Here is a 20,357-nt window from a genome sequence, read left to right as displayed (position 1 = left end):
CTCCATCTTAACTCCTCCTCCACATTTACTGGATTGGTTGAACAGTGCAGAAAAGAACTTCCCCTGAGTCTTTTGACCAGTATGTAGGGGATCCAGTTTCAGGCATGTATTCTACGCCTGCTACGTTAGGTTCCAGTGGCCCTAAAACAAGCCCAACCACGTAACTGAACCCCACTTTAATCACCACCACTCACTACCCCTTCCCCCCAGGAGGAAAGCTGGACAACATCTGTCTGAGTCTATGAGAGAGAGAGAGAGAGAGAGAGAGAGAGAGAAAGAGAAAGAGAGAGACAGAGAGAGAGAGAGAGAGAGAGACAGACAGACAGAGAGAGAAAGAGAGACAGAGAGAGAGAGAGAGAGAGACAGAGACCTAGAGAAAGAGAGACAGTGATGGGTTTAGGGAGAGACAGAGACCTAGAGAAAGAGAGACAGAGATGGGTTTAGGGAGAGACAGAGACCTAGAGAAAGAGAGACGGAGATGGGTTTAGGGAGAGACAGAGACATAGAGAAAGAGAGACAGAGATGGGTTTAGGGAGAGACAGAGACATAGAGAAAGAGAGACAGAGATGGCTTTAGGGAGAGACAGAGACCTAGAGAAAGAGAGACAGAGATGGGTTTAGGGAGAGACAGAGACCTAGAGAAAGAGAGACAGAGATGGGTTTAGGGAGAGACAGAGACCTAGAGAAAGAGAGACAGAGATGGGTTTAGGGAGAGACAGAGACATAGAGAAAGAGAGACAGAGATGGGTTTAGGGAGAGACAGAGACCTAGAGAAAGAGAGACAGAGATGGGTTTAGGGAGAGACAGAGACCTAGAGAAAGAGAGACAGAGATGGGTTTAGGGAGAGACAGAGACCTAGAGAAAGAGAGACAGAGATGGGTTTAGGGAGAGACAGAGACCTAGAGAAAGAGAGACGAGATGGGTTTAGGGAGAGACAGAGACCTAGAGAAAGAGAGACAGAGATGGGTTTAGGGAGAGACAGAGACCTAGAGAAAGAGAGACAGAGATGGGTTTAGGGAGAGACAGAGACCTAGAGAAAGAGAGACAGAGATGGGTTTAGGGAGAGACAGAGACCTAGAGAAAGAGAGACGGAGATGGGTTTAGGGAGAGACAGAGACCTAGAGAAAGAGAGACAGAGATGGGTTTAGGGAGAGACAGAGACATAGAGAAAGAGAGACAGAGATGGGTTTAGGGAGAGACAGAGACCTAGAGAAAGAGAGACAGAGATGGGTTTAGGGAGAGACAGAGACCTAGAGAAAGAGAGACAGAGATGGGTTTAGGGAGAGACAGAGACCTAGAGAAAGAGAGACAGAGATGGGTTTAGGGAGAGACAGAGACCTAGAGAAAGAGAGACAGAGATGGGTTTAGGGAGAGACAGAGACCTAGAGAAAGAGAGACGGAGATGGGTTTAGGGAGAGACAGAGACCTAGAGAAAGAGAGACGGAGATGGGTTTAGGGAGAGACAGAGACCTAGAGAAAGAGAGACAGAGATGGGTTTAGGGAGAGACAGAGACCTAGAGAAAGAGAGACAGAGATGGGTTTAGGGAGAGACAGAGACCTAGAGAAAGAGAGACGGAGATGGGTTTAGGGAGAGACAGAGACCTAGAGAAAGAGAGACAGAGATGGGTTTAGGGAGAGACAGAGACCTAGAGAAAGAGAGACAGAGATGGGTTTAGGGAGAGACAGAGACCTAGAGAAAGAGAGACAGAGATGGGTTTAGGGAGACCATGAAAAAGGGGAACAAAAGCACACTCCATTGTTTCAATCTCAGAAAAATTGATGATTTCAAAAGATCCACTGATTATTAACATAACTATTGATAAAATTCATGTTAAATTATGTTTGTGATTATCTGATAGAGATACATTCTCCGGACAGTTGAGAAAAACGCCACACTTTTATTGACCGAGAAACGAATATTGACCATGGCAACACACTGTATAAACAAGTCAATAGCAGAGTTTGAGCATATTGAGACCTCGCGCTGTTCTCTCACACACACACACACACACACACACACACACACACACACACACACACACACACACACACACACACACACCACACACACACACACACACACACACACACACACAGAGAGAGAAAACTGTACAAGCTAAACACAGAGCGAAAACTGTACAAGCTAAACACAGAGCGAAAACTGTACAAGCTAAACACTTACTGCTGGTTCAGTAGAACGGAGATCATGTTGCATCATGTCACCTTCAAACACCACGACATCCTCACTGGTAAACTGATATGTACAGACAACTCGCCCCTTAAAGCAGCACTCCTCAATCTCTGATTCCAAAATGATGATTGGAGAGTGCTGACTTCAACATGGATACCTAAAAACAGCCACTCCAATGCATGTTGCAATTAAACTACTCAATAAATAAACTACTAAATAAAACATCACCCACAAGCAGAAACACACAACTGATACAAACCTCAAAGAGAACAGTACTCAATCTGTTTCAGATGTAGAAAAACAAACACAACATGATACTCGTTAGTCAAACAAAGTACAGCAGGGAGAGAAAAACACAAGAGAAAAAAAAAAACTCTAAACAGATCATAGTTCAGATTTCCTCAGAGGGTTTTGTTTGGTCAGTTTATACCCTTCACCCGGAGAGGGACGAAGTTGCCCCTAGACACTGGTCTGAGGTCAGTTTTGTTTACCCACTTGATAGTTAAGGATTTAGAAAGGGCACTGATCCTAGATCAGTTCCTATGGACATCGTCTACCTGGAGCACTGTCAACCAAGAGAGCTGTCCAGTGATAGGATGACAGGAGTGTTTCCAGACTTAAGAACATTCAGAGAAAGGTAGCATACACAGAACACTTCTCTGGGTTCTCTTTGAGGGTTCTAGAGTAATTGGAACCCGGTTCCCCTCTCAGTGTCTCTCTGCTGACAGGGAGTGGTTCCTTTGGCACGGTACATTGAGAAGGTCCATGTGGATCTGAGGTCCATGTTGTGGACCATGCTAATGCTATCCGTATGTGGCTACGTAAACAAACCCACAACAGGATTTGCTCTCTCCCATAGTCTTTCAAGGGCTCACAAACAATCTAAAAAAAAATAACACACTAAACAAATTATGTTTGGTCACTCTTAATGGTCCTTTCTGATTGGTCATTCTCGTTTTTAGGCTGACTAGTTTGTTGTCAAGGATTTATCAGTCAGTCAGTGAACCTGGCAGGGGCAGTGAGATGATTGATTGACTGTTGGAGAGTTAAAGCCGTAGTTCATAAGTACAGTGTATAACAGTCAGGGTTACATGTCCAACGGCGCCTCGGAGCTCATGGGACTTTACGAGTCTCTACTCTCTGATTGTCAAACACTGGGAGGAAAGAGAGCATCTCTGCAATGGAAGGTGGGAAAAGGATTGTCTTCAACCATGGCAGGTGGGCAGGACCCTGGGACTCTGCTGCAGTCAGTCTGGCCCCCGGATCAGTAGAGCTGCTCCACCAGGATGAACAGGAGTGTGTGTTTGGTTCAAAACCCGGCTCTCCAGCAGCTGTAGGGAGACATAGAAAGAACAGGCATCAGTGTGAGAGGGGAACAAACCCTTTATAAAACACGCACATGAAGAAGGGTGTTTCATCAGAGCTTGTTATGTGGATTAGAAGGAAACCTCAGCCAACTCCCCAGTGCTTCGTAACAGGCACCACGTCACATCGACCTAGCAGAGCAGCATAAACACACATCAGCCAGTGATGGAGAAATCAACTGAAACGGTTTCTTCCATACAAGCGTGTTTGGTTTTTTTCTTAGTTATAGCATGACTGTTTTGTCCCTCTAACAGTCTGGCAAGTCTCCAGATCTCCTTAAGAATGCGTTAAACGTATTTGGCACAGACCCAAACATCGAGTGCTCATTTGTAACAAACTAAAATCGGAATGTGTCTGTTACTTAGGTCTTTGTTGAGAAGCCAGCCAGCAACAAAATCAAGTCCAGGGTCTCATTGTGGGTTGAGTTTAAAAAACAATGATGTATGCCATGTACAGATGTAGGATCTTAATTTGATCACCTGTTACAGGATAACTTTCCTGCAATGCAAAACAAACTTGTAGTGTATTTTAGATTTAAAATGGGTTCTGAAGTTTGTAATTTCCACTTAGAAATTTCAGACTTGATTTTCCCTTACGAAAAATGAGTTAACCCCTACAAAAATGTCCATTCATTATAATCCATATAATAACTCACATTTCCTGCAGCTGAATTATTATTTTCCTGCTAATCGAAACTGGCTCAAATTAAGATCCTACATCTGTAAGACCAGGGCGCCTCATTGGCTGAGCAAACAGTTCTCAAAATAACCACCAATCAAGAACGGCGATCCCATCAGTCACTCGGGAAAGGCTAGAGAGGAGAACAAACACAACTAGGAGAGCAAGAAAAGAGGGGGAGAGAACAGACAGAAAGAGAGAAAGAGATAAAGCTAGACTGAAAGGCGGACCATGTAGACTCGAGGGTGAAATGAAGAGTGCAGAATCCTGTGGAATTTGTTCAGGTCTGCAGGGCTTCTGGTTCTCTTCCTGTCTCCCTCTCTCTGGCTGCTGATTGGCTGCCGGGCCGAGGACCACCATCCATTACAGACGTAAATAAATAAACAGCCTCAGCAATTAAACCAAGTGCCATCATTTGTTATGCGACAGGGAGTGCTGTGTGTGGGTTAGTGTGTGCCTCATATGTGTGTGTGAGGCTTTCCTCAGGTTACCGTGCCGTCGTCTGCACTTTAATTAATGATTTTGGGGCCCAAGAATCAACAAATAGGGCCGCGGCAGGCAGAACCCAGGCAGGAAGGCAGGGTCCAGGGCTGACAGGGCCCAGGGCAGCCAGGGCAGGGCCCAGGCAGCCAGGCAGGGCCCAGGCAGCCAGGCAGGGCTGTGTTTGTTCCCCTCTCACACCAATGCCTGTTCTTTCTGTCTCCCTACAGCTGCTGGTGAGCCGGGTTTTGAACCAAACACACACTCCTGTTCATCCCGGTGGAGCAGCTCTACTGATCCAGGCAGACAGGGCCCAGGCAGGCAGACAGGGCCCAGGCAGGCAGACAGGGCCCAGGCAGGCAGACAGGCAGGAACCAGGCAGGCAGGAACCAGGCAGGCAGACAGGGACCACGCAGGCAGACAGGGACCACACAGGCAGACAGGGCCCAGGCAGGCAGGAACCAGGCAGGCAGGAACCAGGCAGGCAGGAACCAGGCAGGCAGGCAGGCAGGGACCAGGCAGGCAGGAACCAGGCAGGCAGGAACCAGGCAGGCAGGCAGGCAGGGACCAGGCAGGCAGGAACCAGGCAGGCAGGAACCAGGCAGGTAGGAACCAGGCAGGCAGGCAGGCAGGGACCAGGCAGGCAGACAGGGCCCATGCAGGTCATAAAGGAGATGACCCTGTCCCTGTGTGGATGGGCCTGAAGACTGCTCCCCTTTCATATCAATCAACACTTCACTACCACCACACAACATACGCTTTCAGACCACAAGTTCCCACGGCACGCCTGCATGATCCTATGCATGTTTGGGTGCATGCATGTTAGTGTCTGTGGTCGCTATTTTATATTGAAATAACTTTAACACAACTGGACAATCTGAATAGATTCCACCCCCACTCTCTTATCTCGCGCCCTATAACTATCTAGGGGCAACTGCATCCAATGCATATAGCATGACAGTAGCGTCATGCTCTCCCATGCTTTGACACAAAATGTCTGCTCTGTTTCAACATGGTGGTGCTACTGTGCAGCTACACACTGAAACTGAAACTGAAAGGGCTCTTTGACAAAATATGGACACCACACATGGGGTTGCTAGACTACTTAGCATTCTTACTGTATGTTGAGAGGCTGCTCCCACATACTGTAGAACGGCGGCGCCCAGTATTCCTGTAGATACTCCACATTAGCAGAGAATGTGGTAAGTTACCCTCTTAAATGGTAAAGCACTTCATAATCCTCAGATGGGCAGCTCTAGATAAACTTGAAACATAATCATCACAACTTCTCCCACAATATGTAAAATGTTTTGGCATCTGGGTGGGTACTGTCTGTGTGTATAATTGAAATTCCTGACATTTTTTTGATCTACTCTGTTCATTCTTCTCGACATCAGAACACTGACCTTATCTAACGATGTTTCCTCCCTCCTTATAAAAGACTACACAGGACATTATCCATCTTTATCACCATCCATCCTTCCTACTTCCTCTCATCCCTTCATCTTTCCTTCTCTTTCACTCCTCCTAGATGTCCATTAGTTTTCTCACCCTCCCACCACAACACCTCCGTCGCACACGCCCTCGCATCCCGCCGCCTCTTTTCCTGTGCTCCTACAGCAACTGTGGTTCAGACAAGGGTGAAGTCTTTCCCAAATTAATACTTACTTAACTTTGCCATAGCATACAGCATGCTAGATAATCATGTTTAAGATACTATACAAGTGTCTAACTGCTGCTGTACCAGCATTAAGGCGCTGTGTGTGTTTGCGTGTGTGCAGGCATGTGGGGGCATGTGTGTGAGTGTACCAGGACCGATACATCATTGTGCCCATACGTACACGGGATACACGTACGTGCAGTAGGAGTCAATTAAAAAAATGATTATCTTGAGATTCCTGAACCAACTTTACAGTGATGTAAACCTGGAGATAACCAGCTTGGTCTGAACAGAGGTGTTGGGGTTGTCTGGGTAATCAGTCTAATGACAGGAGCAAAAGACAAGGGGACGGAGGGAGAGGGACACAGGAGACTGTCTATCTGTCTGTGTGCCAGCCTCTGCCTTCCTACCTGTCTGCCAGCCTGCCTGTCTGTCGGGGGATTGAATACCGACCAAAAACGTCTGTATTTGAGTGAGCCGGGCTGCTCTTGACTCTTTTTTTTGTCTTTAAGTGGTACTAATGTAAACAGCTTGTAAAAAGGATCCTTGCAGAGTTTGGGGACCACCTATGTACGAACTCAGGTCTTTCACTAGCAATTATCCTATGACTCTTGTTCTTTTTCAGATCAGTTTTTGTTGTTGCCTAAATTCAATTACCGGCACAAAGTTATCCCTCACTCTACCAAGCGGAGAGATGTAAAATAAGCCATTCTGTAGGATGAGGGGGAGGGAAATGCAAAGGGGAGAGAAGTGACAGCTAAGCCTACTTATGGTCCCAGAGTATTTTCTGTCCAAACAGAAATAAATCCATTTATAAAATGAGGCGGAGGAACCTATAGATATTTTCAAATGGAGTTAAAAGTCACAGATCCTCAAATGGGCAGGCAGAGGACAATGCAGCCCAGTCACTCTGCTCCACACTACAACAGGTCAGACAGTCACTCTGCTCCACACTACAACAGGTCAGACAGTCACTCTGCTCCACACTACAACAGGTCAGACAGTCACTCTGCTCCACACTACAACAGGTCAGACAGTCACTCTGCTCCACACTACAACAGGTCAGACAGTCACTCTGCTCCACACTACAACAGGTCAGACAGTCACTCTGCTCCACACTGCAACAGGTCAGACAGTCACTCTGCTCCACACTACAACAGGTCAGACAGTCACTCTGCTCCACACTACAACAGGTCAGACAGTCACTCTGCTCCACACTGCAACAGGTCAGACAGTCACTCTGCTCCACACTACAACAGGTCAGACAGTCACTCTGCTCCACACTACAACAGGTCAGACAGTCACTCTGCTCCACACTACAACAGGTCAGACAGTCACTCTGCTCCACACTACAACAGGTCAGACAGTCACTCTGCTCCACACTACAACAGGTCAGACAGTCACTCTGCTCCACACTGCAACAGGTCAGACAGTCACTCTGCTCCACACTACAACAGGTCAGACAGTCACTCTGCTCCACACTGCAACAGGTCAGACAGTCACTCTGCTCCACACTGCAACAGGTCAGACAGTCACTCTGCTCCACACTGCAACAGGTCAGACAGTCACTCTGCTCCACACTGCAACAGGTCAGACAGTCACTCTGCTCCACACTACAACAGGTCAGACAGTCACTCTGCTCCACACTACAACAGGTCATCAGACAGTAGCTCTGCTCCACACTGCAACAGGTCAGACAGTCACTCTGCTCCACAATGCAACAGTTCAGACAGTCACTCTGCTCCACACTACAACAGGTCAGACAGTCACTCTGCTCCACACTGCAACAGGTCAGACAGTCACTCTGCTCCACACTACAACAGGTCAGACAGTCACTCTGCTCCACACTGCAACAGGTCAGACAGTCACTCTGCTCCACAGTACAACAGGTCAGACAGTCACTCTGCTCCACACTACAACAGGTCAGACAGTCACTCTGCTCCACAGTACAACAGGTCAGACAGTCACTCTGCTCCACACTACAACAGGTCCGATGTCTCTTGGAAGCTAGGATGTAATCTGTTGATGAAAAGAGGAAGGGCTAGATTTGATCCGGATCGTGGCAGACCTGTGATATAGCGTGACTGACATTTAAAGGCAATGATCCCGGGTTCAATGAGACCGCATTTACGGTAAACGCTGCATATGTCAGCTCAGATGGAAATTACCTTTAAATGTCAATTGCGCTATCATGTGGATCTTCTAGGTCTAGGAAAATGACTTTGTGATTATAATAAAAAGTCTCCTCTGTATAATATTACATGTATTTCGTTATATTCTTTACTTTACAGAAGTCTATACTCCAGGCCCCAATAAATCTGATGTTGTAGCGGTCAACTTATGGAGAGGTTAATGTGTGGCAATCAGAAGAGGTTAGCTGGTAACTATTCGACAAACTGTGCCAACACGCAGAACTTTGAATAGAACACATAACACGCACACACACACACACACACACACACACACACACACACACACACACACACACACACACACACACACACACACACACACACACACACACACACACACACACACACACACACACACACACACACACACACACACACACACCCCCCCCCCCCCCCCCCCCCCCCCCCTTGAGCATCATTAAACAGTTTTTGATGTCTCCCATAACACTATAAATGTTGCTTTGCCACCCTGTTGCACAATAAAAACACAGACATATACCCACATAAAAGTGTATGAACGTGCGCGCACACACAACGTGCGCGCACACAAGCATTGGAACGGGGCCCTTTTTCAAACCCTGATGAAAAAAATATGGTCTCCATCAACCAGCCCAGAGAGGCAGAACATCTCCCGTGGAACAATTGCTTCAAGAGCTCTCTCTTTTTTTTTGCCTGACTTTTACAACTTCCTCCTGGTCCGGGCTGTAGTTCTAACCCAAACAAAACTCCATTTTTTAGTTATTGGCCCTCATGGCATGTAATGGAGAATCAAGCTAATTATCCCTACAGCTGTTTTCACTTGCTTTTTATGTAAGCAATACCTGGCTGATCCAGGGAGCAACAGTGAGGCCCTTCTTAGTGCACCGCTCCAGGCCTCGAGGCCTGTTGGAATTAGAGAGCAAAATGCCGGCTTTTCCTCCCCAGCACCCCCACCCAATACTGCCCCCCCACCTACCTCAACCATGAACCCCCCTCACACACACACTCACAACCCCCCCCCCCCCTCCCATTTCCACTCCTCCCCCCCACACACGCACACCTCTCAACCCAATCTTTGATTTCCAACAAAACTGCTATTGAACAATTAAGAGGAATCAGGAGAGAGAGAAAGATAATGAGAGAAATATAGTTTGATTTCTCCTTCTGAAGCTGTGAGCAGATTAATTAGAAATAGGAATAAGGGTGTGGTTTAGCTTAAATTGGAACAATCGCTCACTGAGGAGGGGAGGGAGGGAGGGAGAGAGAAAAAAAGCAGGAGGGAGGGAGAGAGAGAGAAAAAGAAAACAATCCCTGGCTGGCTAATTACATAATTTCCTTCATCTGAGCAAACACACGCTGAGTGAAAGCAAGCGTGAGCTAGTGGCACAGATGCTAGGCTGAGAGGTGCTGATGTTAGCTAGCGGCACAGATGCTAGGCTGAGAGGTGCTGATGTTAGCTAGCGGCACAGATGCAAGGCTGAGAGGTGCTGATGTTAGCTTGAGTTACAGATGCTAGGCTGAGAGGTGCTGATGTTAGCTAGAGTGACAGATGCTAGGCTGAGAGGTACTGATGTTAGCTAGTGTTACAGATGCTAGGCTGAGAGGTGCTGTTAGTTAGTATTACAGATGCTAGGCTGAGCGGTGCTGATGTTAGCTAGAGTTACAGATGCTAGGCTGAGAGGTGCTGATGTTAGCTAGAGTTACAGATGCTAGGCTGAGAGGTGCTGTTAGTTAGTATTACAGATGCTAGGCTGAGAGGTGCTGATGTTAGCTAGTGTTACAGATGCTAGGCTGAGAGGTGCTGTTAGTTAGTATTACAGATGCTAGGCTGAGAGGTGCTGATGTTAGCTAGAGTTACAGATGCTAGGCTGAGAGGTGCTGTTAGTTAGTATTACAGATGCTAGGTCGAGAGGTGCTGATGTTAGCTAGAGTTACAGATGCTAGGCTGAGAGGTGCTGATGTTAGCTAGAGTTACAGATGCTAGGCTGAGAGGTGCTGATGTTAGCTAGAGTTACAGATGCTAGGCTGAGAGGTGCTGATGTTAGCTAGAGTTACAGATGCTAGGCTGAGAGGTGCTGTTAGTTAGTATAACAGATGCTAGGTCGAGAGGTGCTGATGTTAGCTAGAGTTACAGATGCTAAAATGGCACTAAACTAATATGGACTAGTGAGACAGGCTAGTTCAATGGTAATCACATGATCTATGATGGATTGGCTTTTGGTGTGTTTAGTGGATGCAAGATACAATGTAGCATTTAGTAAATACACCACTAGGGGGAGTTGACTAGATAAAGGGAGTGTCACGTCTGAAATTAATGAAGGGAAAATGAATTTGGTAGAAACACTAATTTAAACTGTCCTATTTAAACTGCAGAACAGACACAGACAAAAGAGAGGAACAATTTAACTATTCCTCTAGGCCTCTATCCATCCCCCCTCTCTCAATTCACTGGGCTTTATTGGCATGGGGAACATATGTTTACATTGCCAAAGCAAGTGAAATAGATCATAAACAATCAGAAATTATCAATAAACATTAATCAAAAGTTTCAAAAGAAGATAGGTATTTATATTATGGCTTTGTACAGTGTTGTAACAATGTGCAAACAGTTGAATTACAAAAGGGAAAATATATTAACATAAATATGGGTTGTATTTACGATAGTGTTAGTTCTTCACTGGTTGACCTTTTCTTGTGGCAACAGGTCACAAATCTTGCTACTGTGGTATTTCACGTCCTAGATATGGGAGTTTTAATTGGAATGGTTTTCTAATTATTTGTGAGGCTGTGTAATCTGAGGGAAATATGTGTCTAATATGCAACTCAGTTTCCACCTCATTTTGTGGGCAGTGTGCACATAGCCTGTCTTCTCTTGAGAGCCAGGTCTGCCTACGGAGGCCTTTCTCAATAGCAAGGCTATGCTCACTGAGTCTGTACATAGTCAAAGCTTTTTGGGTCAGTCACAGTGGACAAGTATTCTGCCACTGTGTACTCTGTTTAGGGCCAAATAGCATTCCAGTTTCCAATTTTTTTTTGGGTTAATTCTTTTCAATGTGTCAAGTAATTCTCTTTTTGTTTTCTCATGATTTATTTGAGTCTAATTGTGTTGCTGTCCTGGGGCTCTGTGGGGTCTGTTTGTGTTTGTGAATAGAGCCCCATGACCAGCTTGCTGAGGGGACTTCTCTAGGCTCATCTCTGTAGGCTTTGTTGTTTAGGTAGGTGTAGGATTTAAATGCTTCTTTTCTGGATTTTGATAATTAGCAGGTTTCGTCCAAATTCTGCATGCATTATATGGTGTTTACGTTGTACACTGAGGGTGTTTTTCAGAATTCCACATGCACAGTGCCAATTAGGTGTTTGTCCCATTTTGTGAATTCTTGGTTGGTGAGCGGACCCCAGACCTCACAAACATGAAGGGCAATGGGGTCTATAACTGATTCAAGTATTTTTTGCCAGATCCTAATTGGGATGATGGCATTGAAGGCCCTTCTTGCCTTGTCTCTCAGATCGTTCATAGCTTTGTGGAACTGTGGTGCTGATATTTAGGCAGAGGTATGTATAGTGTTTTGTGTGCTTTAGGACAGGTATTCCCAAACTACCCCCAGAGGTACGCGCAATGCTGTCAGGGGTAAGCCAAATAAAAATGTGATTTACAAAAAAAAAAAAAACATTTCAATAATTAAAAAAAAAATCTTCACATTTTCAAACAGTCCATTTATATTTTCCAATACATTTGGGTGAGGTTTTACTCTCTCGCGGGAATTCCACTAACGGTCCGTATGTAGCCAAACCTAGCTGCTGCTCATTTCGTTTGCACAAAAATTGATAAATGGTTAAAAAAAAGTAAGGCCCGCGTCCATAAAGACACATACCAGCTCTACTGGAAGTACTGCTACTACCAGCAGTACTACACCTGTACCTGTCGATGACACAAGTTGTTCTGCTTCCACGAGCACATCCAATGCTAGCATCAGTAATTCTACATTTGTTGTTAGCCCAGCTAGCATGGACACTGACAGTTGTGAATCTGATGCACCCGAAGAGCTACTGCCCCCCTTACCCGGGAAAGCACCGAACTACAGACAGGGACGTTGGACCATCAAAGAGGCGCAAATATGATGAGAACTACATTGATTTGGGGTTCACTTATATTTGGAGTAGTGCCTTTCCTCAGCCACAGTGTGTTATATGTGCAAAAGTACTATCTCACAACCTGATGAAACCTTCCCTCTTGAGCAGAGATTTAGAAACAAAACATGCCAATTTGAAAAATAAGCCACAGGAGTTTTGTGAGTGAAAATTAAGATTAATTTCGAGTAGTAAGACATGTATAAAAGCAACAGATACCATTAATAAGAAGGGTCTCGAAGCGACTTATATGTTGAACTACTTAGTGGCTAGGACAGGCAAGCCCCATACTATTGTGGAGGACTTAATTTTTCCTGCTGCTGCGGATATGGCTGGGACAATGTTGGGGGAAAAGGCCCAAAAAACTATACAGACGATCAAACAACACTATTTCATGATGCATCAGTGACATGGCAAGAGATGTTTTGAAACAATTACTGCTTCGTATACAAGCCAGTGAATTATATGCATTACAGCTGGATGAGTCAACAGACGTTGCGGGCCTGGCACAGCACCTGGTATATGTCCGTTATGTTTATGGGAGTCAATTAAGGAAGACATCCACTTCTGCAAACCGACTGGAAACCAGGACAACAGGAGAGGATTTTTTTGAGTATTGGACAGCTTTGTGACATCACATGGACTTTGGTGGTCAAGATGGGTTGGTATCAGTACTGATGGCGCTAAAGCCATGACAGGGAGAGATAGTGCAGTGGTAACGCGCGTGCAAGCAGTTGCTCCCGACACCACTTGGGTACACTGCAGAATCCACCAAGAGGCTCTTGCTGCCAAGGGAATGCCTGACAGTTTGAAAGACGTTTTGGACACAACAGTGAAAATTGTTAACTTTGTTAAAGCAAGGCCCCTGAACTCTCGTGTATTTTCTGCCCTATGCAATGATATGGGCAGCGACCATGTAACGCTTTTACAACATACAAGTGTGCTGGTTATCAAGAGGCAAAGTATTGACACGTTTTTTTAATTCAGAGACGAGCTTAAAGTTTTCTTTAGTGTCCATAATTTTCACTTGTCTGACTGCTTGCATGATGACGAGTTTCTCACACGACTGGCCTATCTGGGTGATGTTTTTCTCGCCTGAATGATCTGAATCTAGGATTACAGGGACTCTCCGCAACTATATTCAATGTGCGGGACAAAATTGAGAAGTTGGAGCTCTTCTCTCTCTGCATTAACAAGTACAACACACAGTTTCGCTGAGGTGCGCACACACTCATTGTATGATTTTTTTGTGTGCAAATTAACTCAAGTTTACAGACAATGTCAAATGTGATATAGCGAAGCACCTGAGTGAGTTGGGTACACAATTACTCAGGTACTTTCCCAAAACGGATGACACAAACAAACAGATTAGTTTTCCCTTTCATTCCCTGCTTCCAGTCCACTTACCGATATCTGAACAAGAGAGCCTCATTGAAATTGCAACAAGTGGTTCTGTGAAAATGTTATTTAAACAGAAGCCACTGCCAGATTTCTGGATTGGGCTGTGCTCCTGCCTTGGCAAATCGCAGTGTTAAGACACTGATGCCCTTTTGTCATGTCCTGACCAGCAGAGGGAGTGTTGTTTAGTATTGGTCAGGACGTGGCAGAGGTTGTGTGTTGTATGTAGTTTCTAGTTGTTCTGTTTCTGTGTTAGTCTGTGTGACTGCCAATCAGGAACAGCTGGATATCGTTGTTCCTGATTGGGAGTCATATATTAGGTGTGTGTTTTTCTCTTGGGGTTGTGGGTTGTTTTCGTTAGCACTGCTATTTTTGTAAGTATAGCCTGTTAGCCTGTCTTGAGTCGTTCTTGTTTATTGTTTTTCCGTGTTTGCTTGATTCTTTACCATTAAAAGATGAGTATTCACATCCCGCCTGCGATTTGGTCATCAATACCCAACGACAGCCGTTACAGAACAACCCACCAAACCAAGACCAAGCAGCGGAGAAAGGAGGGGCAGGTTGAGAAAAGGGACTTTGAGTTGGACACTCGTGAAAAATGGACTTGGGAACAGATTCTGGCCGGAGGGGGCCCGTGGAGGAAGGCTGGTGAGGACCGGGAACGCTACCGGGGTACACGACTGGCGAGGAAGCCGGAGAGGCACCCCCAATAAAAAAAATTTGGGGGGGGCACACGGGTAGTTTGGCTAGGCCAAGGAAGAGCCATAAGCAAGCTACCCGTGAGTATATCGAGGAATGTATGGAGTGGAGGGCGTCGGTTTTTCGCTGAGGTGCGCACTATCTCACCCATACGCACGCACAGTCTGGTGCGCGCTATTCCAGCCCCTCGCAGATGCCGTGCTAGAGTGGGCATCCAGCCTGGGAGGAGGATGCCTGCGCAGCGCGTCTGGTCGCCGGTACGCCTCCTAGGACCAGGCTACCCTACGCCCGCTCTACGCACGGTAACCAGCAAGCCCCTGCACAGCCCAGTTCGCCCTGTACTAGCACCCCGCTCGTACAGGGCTGCTAGTTCCACCCAGCCAGGACGAGTTGTGCAGGAGGTGCGGTCAAGGCCACCTGTGCGCCTCCATGGCCCAGTCTTTCCGGTTCCCGCCTCTCGTGCTAACCCGGAAGTGAGTACCTCCAGTCTGGCACGACCAGTACCAGCAACCCGGATCAAGCTTCCCATGAGTCAGCCTAGTCCTATTCAGCCTGTTCCCGCTCCTCGCACTAGCCCTGAGGTGCGTGTCCCCAGGCTGGTACCTCCACTACCAGCCCCACGCATCAGGCGTCCAGTGCGTCAGATCAGGCCAGAGTGTCCGGCAACAGTGCCTCGTCCAGAGTGTCCGGCACAGTGCCTCGTCCAGAGTGTCCGGCAACAGTGCCTCGTCCAGAGTGTCCGGCGACAGTGCCTCGTCCAGAGTGTCCGGAACCGGGTGAGTTTGCCCGCGACCCGGAACCGGGTGAGTCTGCCTACAGCGTGAGTCTGCCTACGATCCGGAACGGAATGAGTCTGCCTACGACCTGGAACTGAAGGAGTCTGCCTACGGTCCGGAGCCGAGCAAGTCTGTCTACAGTCTAGAGGCCAGTAGGCCTGAACCAGAGCCACCTCCAGGATAGGTGGGTTGGGGAGGGGGGGTGTAGCACAGGTGCCGTCGTTGACGGCAGCCACCCTCCCTTCCCTCCCTTTTTTGTTTAGGGGGTAAACATTTTTTATTTGTTTTTATTTGTTTTTTGTTGTTGTGGTATTGGGGGGATTTTTGTGTTTTCTTTTAAGGTGCATTCCGGGGTCTGCACCTTTAGGGGGGGGGGGGGGGTACTGTCACGTCCTGACCAGCAGAGGGAGTGTTGTTTAGTATTGGTCAGGACGTGGCAGAGGTTGTGTGTTGTATGTAGTTTCTAGTTGTTCTGTTTCTGTGTTAGTCTGTGTGACTCCCGATCAGGAACAGCTGGATATCGTTGTTCCTGATTGGAGTCATATATTAGGTGTGTGTTTTTCTCTTGGGGTTGTGGGTTGTTTTCGTTAGCACTGCTATTTTTGTAAGTATAGCCTGTTAGCCTGTCTTGAGTCGTTCTTGTTTATTGTTTTTCCATGTTTGCTTGATTCTTTACCATTAAAAGATGAGTATTCACATCCCGCCTGCGATTTGGTCATCAATACCCAACGACAGCCGTTACACCTTTGCAACCACGTACCAATGTGAGAGTGAATTCTCAGCCCTCACTAGCATGAAAACTAAATACAGGCACAGACTGTGTGTGGAAAATGATTTAAGACTGAGTCTCTCTAATACAACCCAACATTGCAGAGTTATGCGCATTCTTTCCAGCACACCCTTCTCATTAACCTGTGGTGAGTTATTCACAATTTAACAATGAACAAATAAGGTTTTGTATGTAAGATGGTTAAATAAAGAGCAAAACTATTGATTATTATTATTTGTTCACTGGTCCTATAAGAGCTCTTTGTCACTTCCCACGAGCCGGGTTGTGACAAAAACTCACACTTATGTTTAATAAATGTATTGTATAGTGTGTGTGTGTGGCATGCTTACATTGATGGCTGACCCTGGTGCTAGAGGGGGTACGCAGCTGGAGGTTGAATATTTGAAGGGGTACGGGACTATAAAAGGTTTGGGAATGACTGCTCTAGGGAAAAGGTGTCTAGATGGAATTTGTATTTGTAGTCCTGGCAACTTGACCTTCTTTGGAACACCATTATTTTTGTATTACTGAGATTCACTGTCAACTGAATCAGTGCAGAAGATCTAGGTGCTGCTGTAGGCCCTCCTTGGTTGGGGACAGAGGCACCAGATCATCAGCAAACAGTAGACATTTGACTTCAGATTCTAGCAGGGTGAGGCCGGTTGCTGCAGACAGTTCTAGCGCCCTCGCTAATTCGTTTATATATATATATGTTGAAGAGGGTGGGGCTTAAGCTGCATCCCTGTCTCACTTTTTTTCTCCAATTTTAACCACATACTTGTTTGTGAACATGGATTTTATAATGTCATATATTTTCCCCCAACACTTCTTTCCATCAATTTATATAGCAGACCCTCGTGCCAAATTGAGTCCAAAGATTTTTGGAAATCGACAAAGCATGAGAAGACTGCTTTTCTTTTGGTTTGTTTGTTTGTCAATTAGGGTGTGCAGGGTGAATACGTCTGTATTTTGTCCCGTAGTTCATTCAATGTAATTGAAGAATCCAGTGGGTTCTGGTAGTCTTTAATAGCTGATTCTAAGATTTGTAATTGATCATGTATATGTTTTTGCTGTTTGTTCTTTGTTATACATCTCCGTTTTGATTAGATAACTCTTCATGTTGTTTGTTTAGCGTTTTACAATTTTACCAGAAGTGGTTAGATTCTATGGCCTCAGGTTTTCTGGGTCTCTATGTTTTTGGTTGGATAGGTTTCTCAATTTCTTTCTTAGGTTTTTGCATTCTTCATTAAACAATTTGTAATTTTGAATATATTTTTTTTAGGTTGTCTGATTGACATTTTTAGATTCAACAGGGAAGCTGAAAGGTCAAATATACTGTTTAGGCTTTCTACTGCCAAGTTTCACCTTCACTATTGCAGTGAAACATTTTGTCCCAGAATTTGTCTAAAAGGAATTGAATATGTTGTTGCCCAATAGTTTTTTTGGTAGGTTTCGACACTACTTTCCTTTCATCTATAGCATTTCTTAATAGTATGCAGTTCATTTGGCTTTGATGCCTCATAATTAAGTATTGTTCTGTTCAAGTAGATTGAGTTTTCTGTGATCTGATAGGGGTGTCAGTGGGCTGACTGTGAAAGCTCTGAGAGGTCAGTGATAAAGTAATCTACAGTACTCCTGCCAAGAGATGAGTAGGTGTACATACCATAAGAGTCCCCTCGAAGCGTCTCGCTCTCTCTCTATTTCTCTCTGTCTCTCTCATGATAGAGGGCTAGTTTCAGTGGGATGGTGGTGAGTTCTCTGTACAGCCAAGGTGTGCCAACCTCTAAAACTGATAGGGGTGGAATCTGCAGCCCCTACTCCTTACTAAGGTGCAGGTTGTTTTGACACACACACCCCCCTTCCCACAAGAATATGCACGCACGCACGCACACTCAAATGCACACACCCGTCACAGACACATCACAGAGAGGGGGAGTAAATGAAGGTTTTTGGCAGGAGAACATGTTCAAATATTCATTTGTGACTTCAAACGCTTAAGGCAAGAAAGAACATATGTTGATAAAAGTGTATAATGTTCATGCAGGTCCTAAGTACAGGTTTGAGCAACAACAATAAATGGTAGCGTGGAATTGTATCTATTTTTTTTCAGGGGCTTTCTCTCTCCCTCGCTATTCACTCTCCACCTTCTGTTCACTCTGATTATCTATGTCACTGTCTTCTTTGTTTCCCTACTTTTACTAAGTTGATCTCTTCCTAAACTAGTCTACTGTCCTACACTAGTCTACTGCCCTACACTAGACTACTGTCCTACACTAGTCTACTGCCCTACACTAGACTACTGTCCTACACTAGTCTACTGTCCTACACTAGTCTACTGCCCTACACTAGACTACTGTCCTACACTAGTCTACTGTCCTACACAAGTCTACTGTCCTACACTAGTCTACTGTCCTACACTAGTCTACTGTCCTACACTAGTCTACTGTCCTACACTAGACTACTGTCCTACACTAGTCTACTGTCCTACACAAGTCTACTGTCCTACACTAGTCTACTGTCCTACACTAGTCTACTGTCCTACACTAGTCTACTCTCCTACACTAGTCTACTGTCCTACACTAGTCTACTGTCCTACACTAGTCTACTGTCCTACACTAGTCTACTGTCCTACACTAGTCTACTGTCCTACACTAGTCTACTGTCCTACACTAGTCTACTGTCCTACACTAGTCTACTGTCCTACACTAGACTACTGTCCTACACTAGTCTACTCTATCTGTTCTTGTTATTTTACTGAATCTCAGTCTCTTCCCCCCCCCCCCCCCTCTATCTCTGTATGAACAGTATGAGTGGCAGTGTTTATATTGAGGGGGATGTCCAGAGCTTTGCCATGAACCAGCTGTGTGTTAGTGTGTGTGTGTGTTTCTCTGTGTGAGTGCAAGTTGACATGATTCTGTGTGAATGTATGCATGTGTGTGTGTGTGTGTGTGTGTGTGTGTGTGTGTGTGTGTGTGTGTGTGTGTGTGTGTGTGTGTGTGGGGGGGGGGGGAACCCTAACTCTCCACTTGTGTATCACTAAAATGATCCTGCAGTAAGCCTGAGTACCAGAGCCTAGACCTTGACCCAGAACTAAACCCAGAACCAGAGACCAGGCCAGCACTCTGAACGTGCCTGCATCCTGACACTACTACAGGCCCGGCGAAGCAGGGGAGACGGGTGAAACTCGAGCACACATTAAAGCACCTCCATCAGGTAGTAGATCAGGGAGGCCTCCATGCGCTGGAGGTCTGTGGGGGTTTGGGCCTCTGAGGGACTATCTCACCCCCATCTGGAAAGAGAATCTGAGGGTAGTCTGATGGACGATAAGAGGCCAGGCAGACTGACACACACAGTTTCTCACCCCCATTATCCAGACTGTGGAAGGGAGGAGGGGGTTCCGGTACGATGCAATCCCAGCAATGCTGCATTCTCATGGGGGTGAGAGGGGGATCGGGGGGTGGAGGGATTTCTTTGAAGATGCGACCTAATGCCCTGATACAGACACACAAGCACACAGCTATATGTATAGACAAACACACACACACACACACACACACACCCCCCCTTGGGAGCCAGCTCTCAGCTGGTAATGCATGCAATAGAGAGGGAAGCAGGTCTCCTTGACTTGATGTCCTAATCATATTTCATATAGCAGGAATCTAAGTTTCCAGAGAAGATAGAAAACAGACTGGAGTCAAGGCTTTGTTCCTGGAACTGCTAAAACACAGGATGAAACAGTCCTATGTTGGGGACACAGGATGAAACAGTCCTATGTTGGGGACACAGGATGAAACAGTCCTATGTTGGGGACACAGGATGAAACAGTCCTATGTTGGGGACACAGGATGAAACAGTCCTATGTTGGGGACACAGGATGAAACAGTCCTATGTTGGGGACACAGGATGAAACAGTCCTATGTTGGGGACACAGGATAAACAGTCCTATGTTGGGGACACAACACTAATTCCCCCAATACACTAGTTCAGTCCACACCAATCACCACTCTGCTAGGTCAAGATATTTCATTCAACTCTAGTTCTTC

The 20,357-nt window shown here is 46.0% G+C and overlaps 1 protein-coding gene across 1 annotated transcript in view; it reads right to left on the bottom strand.

The window, feature by feature from the left end:
- Positions 1–2,067: 2,067 nt before the first annotated feature.
- The window catches only part of LOC106566523 (ERC protein 2), a 353,915-nt gene continuing 335,625 nt past the window's right edge, over positions 2,068–20,357 (bottom strand). The window contains exon 13 of the mRNA XM_082959688.1: positions 2,068–3,521. The gene's annotated coding sequence lies outside the window, so the exon portion shown is untranslated. The remainder of the gene's footprint in view (positions 3,522–20,357) is intronic.

The sequence above is a fragment of the Salmo salar genome, chromosome 13 (assembly GCF_965601325.2).
Source record: "Salmo salar chromosome 13, fSalSal1, whole genome shotgun sequence".
NCBI lineage: Eukaryota > Metazoa > Chordata > Actinopteri > Salmoniformes > Salmonidae > Salmo > Salmo salar.
This window is presented reverse-complemented; position numbering and strand designations above follow the sequence as displayed.